The following is an 11579-nucleotide window of genomic DNA, read 5'->3' on the forward strand; positions in this document are numbered from 1 at the left end:
CCAGCATCACCTTGATCCCCAAACCAGACAAGGATCCCACCAAAAAAGAGAGCTATAGACCAATATCCTTGATGAACACAGATGCGAAAATACTCAACAAAATACTAGCCAATAGGATTCAACAGTACATTAAAAAGATTATTCACCACGACCAAGTGGGATTTATTCCAGGGCTGCAAGGTTGGTTCAACATCCGCAAATCAGTCAATGTGATACAACACATCAATAAAAGAAAGAACAAGAACCATATGATACTCTCAATAGATGCTGAAAAAGCATTTGACAAAGTACAGCATCCCTTCCTGATCAAAACTCTTCAAAGTGTAGGGATAGAGGGCACATACCTCAATATCATCAAAGCCATCTATGAAAAACCCACCGCAAATATCATTCTCAATGGAGAAAAACTGAAAGCTTTTCCGCTAAGGTCAGGAACACGGCAGGGATGTCCATTATCACCACTGCTATGCAACATAGTACTAGAGGTCCTAGCCTCAGCAATCAGACAACAAAAGGAAATTAAAGGCATCCAAATCGGCAAAGAAGAAGTCAAATTATCACTCTTCGCAGATGATATGATACTATATGTGGAAAACCCAAAAGACTCCACTCCAAAACTGCTAGAACTTATACAAGAATTCAGTAAAGTGTCAGGATATAAAATCAATGCACAGAAATCAGTTGCATTTCTCTACACCAACAGCAAGACAGAAGAAAGGGAAATTAAGGAGTCAATCCCATTTACAATTGCACCCAAAACCATAAGATACCTAGGAATAAACCTAACCAAAGAGACACAGAATCTATACTCAGAAAACTATAAAGTACTCATGAAAGAAATTGAGGAAGACACAAAGAAATGGAAAAATGTTCCATGCTCCTGGATTGGAAGAATAAATATTGTGAAAATGTCTATGCTACCTAAAGCAATCTACACATTTAATGCAATTCCTATCAAAGTACCATCCATCTTTTTCAAAGAAATGGAACAAATAATTCTAAAATTTATATGGAACCAGAAAAGACCTCGAATAGCTAAAGGGATATTGAAAAAGAAAGCCAACGTTGGTGGCATCACAATCCCGGACTTCAAGCTCTATTACAAAGCTGTCATCATCAAGACAGCATGGTACTGGCACAAAAACAGACCCATAGATCAATGGAACAAAATAGAGAGCCCAGAAATAGACTCTCAACTCTATGGTCAACTAATCTTCGACAAAGCAGGAAAGAATATCCAATGGAAAAAAGACAGCCTCTTCAATAAATGGTGCTGGGAAAATTGGACAGCCACATGCAGAAAAATGAAATTGGACCATTTCCTTACACCACACACAAAAATAGACTCAAAATGGATGAAGGACCTCAATGTGAGAAAGGAATCCATCAAAATCCTTGAGGAGAACACAGGCAGCAACCTCTTTGACCTCAGCCGCAGCAACATCTTCCTAGGAACAACGCCAAAGGCAAGGGAAGCAAGGGCAAAAATGAACTATTGGGATTTCATCAAGATCAAAAGCTTTTGCACAGCAAAGGAAACAGTTCACAAAATCAAAAGACAACTGACAGAATGGGAGAAGATATTTGCAAATGACATATCAGATAAAGGACTAGTGTCCAAAATCTATAAAGAACTTAGCAAACTCAACACCCAAAGAACAAATAATCCAATCAAGAAATGGGCAGAGGACATGAGCAGACATTTCTGCAAAGAAGACATCCAGATGGCCAACAGACACATGAAAAAGTGCTCCATATCACTCGGCATCAGGGAAATACAAATCAAAACCACAATGCGATATCACCTCACACCAGTCAGAATGGCTAAAATCAACAAGTCAGGAAATGACAGATGCTGGCGAGGATGCGGAGAAAGGGGAACCCTCCTACACTGTTGGTGGGATTGCAAGCTGGTGCAACCTCTCTGGAAAACAGCATGGAGGTTCCTCAAAATTTTGAAAATAGAACTGCCCTATGACCCAGCAATTGCACTATTGGGCATTTACCGTAAAGATACAAACGTAGTGATCCAAAGGGGCACGTGTACTCGAATGTTTATAGCAGCAATGTCTACAATAGCCAAACTATGGAAAGAACCTAGATGTCCATCAACAGATGAATGGATCAAGAAGATGTGGTATATATACACAATGGAATACTATGCAGCCATCAAAAGAAATGAAATCTTGCCATTTGCGACAACATGGATGGAACTAGAGCGTATCATGCTTAGCGAAATAAGTCAGGCGGAGAAAGACAACTATCATATGATCTCCCTGATATGAGGAAGTGGTGATGCAACATGGGGGCTTAAGTGGGTACGAGAAGAATCAATGAAACAAGATGGGATTGGGAGGGAGACAAACCATAAGTGACTCTTAATCTCACAAAACAAACTGAGGGTTGCTGGGGGGAGGGGGTTTGGGAGAAGGGGGTGGTATTATGGACATTGGGGAGGGTATGTGTTTTGGTGAGTGCTGTGAAGTGTGTAAACCTGGTGATTCACAGACCTGTACCCCTGGGGATAAAAATATATGTTTATAAAAAATAAAAAATTATATTAAATTCTCAAAAAAAAAAAAGAAAGAAAGATCTTATAAATCAAAAAGCATTTAAACTACATTTCAAGTTTAAGAAATGCAGGGAAGGAGTTACTGTCAAAGAAGGTTGAAGTGGACCTTTAGAGGGGAGGTGGTGCTGCGGCTGGGATGGACACATGGAAGACTCTGGCCAAGTTCTTTTTTTTTTTTTTTTTTTTACCTGAGTAGCAGTTACAAGAACGTTCCTTAAATTATATGTGCTTTTTGTGTAATTTTCTGTATTTCTGTTTTATTTTATACTAACAAAGTAAAAAGGAAAATAAAAACACTCATCAGGTGAGTTTGATTTAGAGGTAGGGATGACTTGACTTGCTATATTCCAGCCACCATACATACCACAGGATTAAAGTTGATTTTGGGTGGTATATTGGGTTATTTTCATTTTATATTTTAGGAAACTGAAACTCAGCAAATTTGCCTGATGTGTTATAATATAGTTAAATAGCCTTGAAAATTCCAGGTTTCTTCAGACTCTTAATTATAGAGAACAAACTGCTGGTTACCAGAGGGGACGTAGGTGGGGATGGGTAAAAATAGGTGATGGGGATTAAGGATGCACCTCTCATGATGAGCTCCAGGTGATTTACGGAAGTGTTGAATCACTAAATTATACACCTGAAACTAATATAACACTGTATCTTAACTAACTGGAATTAAAATAAGAATTTAAAAAAAAAAGGAAATTACAGTTTTCTTGTGGGGACCAGATGAAGAAGCTCAGGCTAAACCCCTTCCTTTGGTTTCACAGAACTCTAAAACATAAGAACTGGAGGGCACATTACAGGTAGCATACCATAAACACCTTTGCGCTTTTCAATGAACATACACAAGTCCAGAGAGAAAAGATCCCACACCCGGCTAATTATTTAGAGGGCATGTGTCCAGGTTTTCAGAAGTGTGCCTCACACTTTACTGACATTAATTCATTTAACCCTCTGCCACTTTGCAGATGAGTAGTAACTGGAGATCAAGGAGGTGAAAGAACTTCTAGTCATGGCTTGGAAGTGACGAGTTTGGACTTGATCCATGATGGTGTTCCCAGGTCCAAGCACAGGATTCTTTTTTTATTTTTTTATTTATTTTTTATTTTTTATAAACATATATTTTTATCCCCAGGGGTACAGGTCTGTGAATCACCAGGTTTACACACTTCACAGCACTCACCAAAGCACAGGATTCTTAAGCATATTCCAAGAGGATGTATTCTGCCAATGACAACCTAGAAAACCACCTTGGTGAATGCGTTGGTCTATGCTGTGCTGATTATTCTCTCTTCCCCTTGCCGCTACCCCAAATCTCTTGTCTACTTCTCTACTCTGTCCAGGGTCTGACCAGACATCAGGTTTCCTTTGGGCTCTGGTCGCTACATGGGTTCAGTCATCAGGTTTCCTTTGGGCTCTGGTCGCTGCATGGGTTCAGCTGATGAGAGGCTCTGGCAAAAAACCAGAGGGTGGGAAAAGAATGGGTGGGGTATTTCTCTGCCTGCCATCCCCCTGCTTCCAATCAGGTTGTGTAGTAATGGCCAAGTCCTCTATCATGCAGTTCCCTCCCTCATGCCATCTTTCACAGGATCTTACGAACACCAAGCCGTCTCCTTGCCCCTTTTGGCCAGAGGTAGTAATGACTCCCTCACGCTGCTCATCTCTAGATGCCTCAAACTTCTTCTTGGTTCTCTTAATTGTGCACACAGTTTCACAAAGAATTTTAACATTAAATCTTCTTTATTTAAAACTTTCTGAGTAGAAGTCAGTTTCCTACCAAGACCGAGAGACCAACCACATGTAGGTGTGTGGTAAGCATGCATCTTAGTCCACAAACTTGGGCATGAAAATCATATCATGCTACTTTATTTTCTTTTGTTCAGTTAAATTCAATCAGACTCCAGGATATCTGAGATTGGCGGGTAGAGCACCCGATGTAAGGCATCCCCAGGTATCTATGAAGATTGCAGGGGTCTCAAGTTCAGCAAAATATTCTGTAAGACCTCTCTATCTTCAGGATATGAAGGTCACCTCTGTGATTCCACTGTCCAGTGCACACAGTCCCTTGAAGTCTGGAGGTCCTGCTGTGCTGTGGCACAGCCATCCTGAGCCTCAGGGCCTAGGTGCAGCCTCCTTAGATGGGCCCACAATCATACTCTGGCCTCCAGTGGTCCTGGCACTCCTCAGGGCCCTGTGGAGCAGTGGACAAGCCCTTGGCATCCCTGAAACCTTGGGTGTCTTTCTGTTCTCAGTCTCAATTTGCACACCCAATTTTAGCCTAGCCTCCGCATGTCCTCTTTAATCAGGAATGATCAAAGATTTGGGCTGTCTCCTTGACCAGGAGAAGAGAGGAATATACAGAAAGGACAAAATACAAAGGTAATTGGAGATCAGTCTTGCAAAGCACCATAAAGACAACATAAAGTGTACTCCATCACTTCCTTAATAAGCTCTTATGGAACCAGACACTGTTCTTACTCTCTTGGAAACAAGTATTAAAGGAGAGCAATAGCTGATTAGCTCTACAAACCTGCCATGTGTCAGGGCTTGTGGGAATCTCCCTGCTTGTCTGCCTGATAGAAAGAAACCCAGGAGAGCTCATGAGCAAGCCAAAAATATTTCCCTCATTGTCTTCAAGAAAGGGTTAATTCAAGATATGATTTCAGAATCACTTAGTGGCACCAGCTGAAGATAAGCTTATTTTATTTAATTCCTCTTTTCTTTTTTGGGGAGGCTACTCAGTTTATTTCATGCTCCCCGAAGGGGAAAAATTAAGAAATGAATGATATTTCAAAAGTAAATATCTACTTTTTAAAGATACATGATGGGTATAAGTTTCTCCCCTTTTTTCTGGAGAAGGCAAAGCACAATTGAATTCTCATAAAAATCTTTGTTAAATACCATCATAAAGGAATTAGACAATATCTCTCTATTAGGTACCATTACTGAGAATTTTAATAAAATGTGAATAAATCCATGGACATAGTAAACATTGCATACATGTACATCTGAAGACTTTGTCATCTCAGGGAAGCTGTTGGTTAGACAAGCATAATTATGAGACTTGATCTACAAAGCTAAAGAAAGTTACCTGTTTAAAAACAAGTTTCTAAGGTAAAATAATAATTCAAAGCAAAGTTATATTGTTTCTAATGCCTATTATATTAATGTACTTTTTTGAATTGAAAAAAATCTGAATTTTTATTTGTTCTTCTGAACAAATAAATTCTTCTGAATATTTACTTGTTCTTCTAATGACACTGTATATATATGTATACACATATACATATATACACATATATGTATATATACACATATATACATATACACATATAAACATATGTGTATATGTTTATATGTGTATATACATTTATATGTGTATATATACCTATATATATACATATATACATATGTATAAGTGTACATATACACACACATATATGTATATATACAAACATATGTATATATATACATATATACAGTGTCATTAGAAGAACAAATAAATATTCAGAAAGGATTTATTTGTTCAGAAGAAATAATAAAAATTCAGATTTCAATTAAAAAAAGTACATTAATGCTACATATATATGTGTGTATATATATGTGTTCTAATGACACTGTATATATATATGACACTGTATATATATATGACACTGTATATATATACAGTGTCATTAGAAGAACAAATAAAAATTCAGATTTGCATATATATTATTATATACTTATATATTTATATATAATTTATATATATTATTTAGTTATATAATAATATATATACATATATATGTATATGTATATAACTATATGTATGTATATAACTATATACGTATATATGTATAGATTCATGTATACATATATACATATATGTATATAACTATATATAATAATATATATAAATTATATATAAATATTTTATTTTATTTTATTATTATAAGTATTTATATTTATATTTTAAATATAATTTATATATATTATAAATATAATATATAATATATAATACATTATATATATAATGTGTGTGTATATATATAATTTTCTAGTGTTTGAAGAGTTTCTCAAGAGAACAGATCACAAACTTACAAGGGAAAGGCATAGAAGTTTCACACTGAATTTTCCTTCCTTGTTCTTGTCCCTTTGCTTGGGGCCAGTCCTATCTTTTGCCTTCGTGGAGAGCAATGTAGAACAGTCTGGGTAAGCCATTGCACTTCTCACTTGGCATCTGGTAGAGGAGGAACAGTGGCATGGAGAGTCTTGGGAATATTTTGAATTGATTTATTCCAGTTGGGTATGGAGGAAAATTAGCTTTAGAAGACCTAGCCCTGTGACTTTGGACAAGTCACTAAATTCTCTGAAACTTCATGTCCTCATCTTTAGTTTTAAAGACTTTTATGAATCTGCCTTTCAAAAAACATAAACATAGTGGAAAAGTTCAAAGGCTTTGAAGTCAGATAGGCTGTTCAAATCCTAAAGCCAGCTTTTTTTAAAAGATTTTATTTATTTATTTGACAGACAGAGATCACAAGTAGGCAGAGAGGCAGGCAGAGAGAGAGAAGGAAGCAGGCTCCCAACGCTGAGCAGAGAACCTGATATGGGGCTGGATCCTAAGACTGTGGGATCATGACTTGAGCAGAGGCTTTAAATCACTGAGCCACCCAGGTGCCCCCTAAAGCCAGCTTTTGAGTGTTGTGTGACCTTGGATAAGCTACAGAACCTCTCTGTACCTCAGTGTCTTCACCTTTTAGATGAGAACAAATGCATTAAGATGATTGAGACAGTGCATGTAAAGACTTAGTACAGTGTCTGGCGTTTAGTAAGAGCACAGGTGAGTTTTCTTCTTATTATCATTATCATTAAAAGCAATAATGCTTTTAGTTGGGATGGGTTATTGGCTGCCAAATGAATTGTTAGACATAGACCCTGAAGATGAGATGTGGGAAAAGCAGATTCTCATGGTCAGCTATTTTATATTGCCTGTGGGGATGCAAGATTCATGACAGTCCTAAAAAGATCACCTCACCTGAATGATTCAGTGGTCTGAAATTACACCCCAGGATGTCCTTGAGTTAGTATTGTTCCGTTTCTCAACCTTAGAACTCCAAATGTTTAACCAGTTGAGTCATCCCCCAATAAGGTGAAATCAGGCATCTTCAGCAACGTTAAAAATCCAGTTTAACTCTTCAGCTAAGACTCAGAAGGCTGGAACCAAATCAGAATTAAGATACAAAAAAGAACATCTGAACAGAAAGCTGCAGTTGAAGCTATAGAAGACACATGATAGAAATGCCACTGGGGCGCCCCTGTGGCCCAGTATGCTGAGTGACTGGCTTTTTGTTTCAGCTCAGATCATGATCTCAGAGTTCTGGATTGAGCTCCATGTCAAGCTCCCCACTCAGTGGGGAGTTTGCTTGAGATTCTCTCTCTCCCTCTGCCCTTCCCCCACTCACGTTATCCTTCCCACCACTGCTTGTATGTGGGCTCTCTCTCTAAAATAAATAAATAAATCTTAAAAGAGAGAAAGAGAAATGCCATTTGAGCATGTATGCTCTTGGTGGACATGGTCCCCCTGCCAATCACCTACACCTGTCACTAAGGAAGCTTTGGGGCAGAACTCACTCCCCCACTGGGAAGATAGAAGGAGAAAGGTTCTGGTAGTTTCACATGTATCTGTTGAGAAATAAATGGACAAGCTCACCTATGCATGAGCTTCCTATGCCCTTTGTAAGAGGGAGGTGATCCCTGAAGGCTGACTCTGAATATGACAACCTGAGCATGGACTGCCCTTGAGACAGTATCAGAATGGGTGATGGGTATCTTTCCCTGGGGATAGGATACCCTGATGTTATCCCCTCTGCTTTTGCTTGTTTGTTTGTTTCTTTGTTTGCTTGTTTATTTACTTATTTCCAACTTTATTGAGATATAATTGACATACAGGATTATATAAGTTTAAGGTGTATAACACACGGGCCTGAGGCACTTATAGACTGCAAAATCTGCTTCAGCCAAAGAGTGGCACTCTTAATAGGATAATTGCATCTTGGTGTGAATTTTTTATCTTATTTTCCCCTAGGTAGGACTCAGGTCCCTGAGTCCTGAGTCCCTCAGATCCCTGAGGTAGGACTCAGAGAAAGATACAGGTGAGGAGAGGGCAGAAATCCTGGCCATCAGAGGACAGCTGTGTTGGGGTCCATCCTGTGGGTAACAGCCAGCTTCCCCCCAACTTTGATAAAACCCCTGACCAGATTCAAACTATTTATGGAAACCCAATCTCTGACTGGTTGCTCCAATTGTCTTCATACTGCAGTCTGTTACACATTTCTAATAGTCTTTGGTAGGTTGACCTGGTGCAGGTAAGCTCCACCTCCTTAAAGAAACCAGGCAAACAACTAGAATAAAAGCAGCATACCATCTTTGGGGTGTCCATGGTGGACGTTTTTGTTTGTTTGTTTGTTTGTTTTGTTTTTTTGTTTTGTTTTGTTTTTTGTTTTTTATTTGTCAGAGAGAGAGAGCACACACAAGCAGACACAGTGGCAGGCAGAGGCAGCGAGAGAAGCAGGCTCCCTGCCTAGCAATGTGGGACTCCATCCCAGGACCCTGGGATCATGGGCTGAAGGGATCATGAGCTGAAGGCAGCGGCTTAACCAACTGAGCCACCCAGGCGTCCCCATGGTGGACGTTTTAACGGCAGGCTCAGTGCCCCAGACCGCCTCCCTTGGAAGCCTGAACCAGCCAAACAGCTTTCTCCTTTTTCTCATAACCATGTCCACCAACGAGAATGCTAATTCACCAGCTACCTGCCTTAACAGATTTAAGAACAAGGGGGGAAACAGTACAGAAATGAAATGGCGTCGAATAGAGGCTAATGTGGAGCTCAGGAAAGCTAAGAAGGATGACCAGATGATGAAAAGGAGAAACATAAGCTTGTTTCCTGATGACGCTATCTCTCCACTGAAAGAAAACCACAACATCAGGGCACCATAAATTGATTTGTTGATGACATTGTTAAAAACATAAATAGCAACAATTTGGAAAGCCAGCTCCAGGCTACCCAAACTGCTAGGAAACCAGGCCCCCATAGACAACATAATCTGGGCTGGTTTGTTTCTAAAATTTGTGTCCTTCTTGGGCAGAACTGATTGTAGTCCCATTCAGTTTGAATCTGCTTGGGCTCTCACTAACACTGCTTTTCAGGGACATCAGAACAGACGAAGGTTGTGGTAGATGGAGGTGCTAGGCCAGCATTCATTTCTCTGTTGGCATCTTCCCATGCCCACATCAGCGAACAAGCTGTATGGGCTCTAGGAAACATTGCAGGTGATGATTAAGTTTTTCAAGTCTTGGTTATCAAGTATGGTGCAGTTGATCCGCTGTTGGCTCTCCTTGCAGTTCCTGATATGTCATCTTTAGCATGTGGTTGCTTATGTAACCTTACTTAGACACTTTAAAACTTTGTCGCAACAAGAATCCCCGTTAGACACTGTTAAACAGATTCTTCCTACCTCAGCTCATCTCCTGCATTATGATGATCCAGAAGTCATGGCAGATACCGGCTGGGCCATCTTCTACCTTACTGATGGTCCAAATGAACAGATTGAAATGGTTGCGAAAGCAGGCGTTGTGCCCCAGCTTGTGAAGCTTCTAGGAGCTACAGTGAAATTGTCCACTGTGACTCCTGTACTAAGAGCTATAGGAAATATTGTCACTGGGACAGATGAACAGACTCAGGTTGTGATAGATGCAGGAGCACTTGCTGTCTTTCTCAGCCTGCTAACAAACCCCAAAATTAATATTCAGAAGGAAGCTACATGGAGAATGTCAAATATCACACCTGGACGCCAGGACCAGATCCAACAAGTTGTGAGTCATGGATTAGTCCCATTCTTCATTGGTGTTCTCTCTAAGGCAGACTTTAAGACACCAAAGTCTGGGCTGTGACCAACTATACAAGTGTCAGGACAGCTGAACACATTTTGTACCTTGTTCATTGTGGCATGATAGAACCATTAATGAACCTCTTAATTGCAAAGGGTACCAGAATTATTCTGGGTATTCTGGATGGCATTTCAAACATCTTTCAGGCTGCTGAGAAACTAGGTAAAACTGAGAAACTTAGTATAATGATTGAAGAATGTGGAGGTTTGGACAAAATTGAAGCTCTACAAAACCATGAAAATGAGTCTGTGTACAAAGCTTCATTAAACTTGATTGAGAAGTATTTCTCTGTAGAGGAAGAGGAAGATCAGAATGTTGTCCAGAATGTTCCAAGTTCAGGATTGCACTCCTGGGACTTTTAACTTTCAGATGAACTGTTGAGGCAGGAAGTTGTTTGTTTTGTACTCTGCTTGGTAGAAGTTTGTCTTGCTGTTTCTCTACTGAGAACTCATTTTAAATGGGTTTTGTTATTGCAGGTCTTTTTACAACAAAACTCTACTTGACCAGTTCCAAACTGTACAAACTGCGTGAAGCTCCTCCTCTCAGTGGTTTTCTTATTTCTGTGTATTATCTTGTAGTGTCCTGTAAATAAAGATTAAATTCCTCTCTTTTCTAAAACAACAACAACAACAAAACCACACTAGAATAAAAGCAAATGGCAGAATATTTAACAAAACGACAGAGGAAAGACCACAGTAACTTTCTGTTTATATCAAAGTACAGAATGACCAATACTTTAAATTAGTGTCTAAATGAGGCAAAAATAGTCATTAGTTCTCTATGAATTATCAATCCATGGATGGCTTTCAAAGCACACAGGATTTGATAGAATGTTAGGTTTGATTTTTGGACCAATGAGTTAACATTTTTGGAAAGATCCCTTTATGTTAACTATAGATAATAGTAATAATAATAATTCACTTTTTAAAGAAGGTTTTATTTATTCATTTGACAAAGAGAGAGAGATCATAAGTAGGCAGAGCAGCAGGCGGGGGCATGGGGGAGAGGGGAAGCAGGCTCCCTGCTGAACAGAGAGCTCAATGCTAGGCTAAATCCCAGGACCCTGAGA

At 39.2% G+C, this 11579-nt stretch overlaps 1 pseudogene; it reads left to right on the top strand.

Moving 5' to 3' along the window:
• Window positions 1-9337: 9337 nt before the first annotated feature.
• Window positions 9338-10872, top strand: LOC131808357 (importin subunit alpha-1-like; annotated as a pseudogene).
• Window positions 10873-11579: the final 707 nt, after the last annotated feature.

This window comes from Mustela lutreola, chromosome 9 (genome assembly GCF_030435805.1).
Source record: "Mustela lutreola isolate mMusLut2 chromosome 9, mMusLut2.pri, whole genome shotgun sequence".
In the NCBI taxonomy this organism is placed as follows: domain Eukaryota; kingdom Metazoa; phylum Chordata; class Mammalia; order Carnivora; family Mustelidae; genus Mustela; species Mustela lutreola.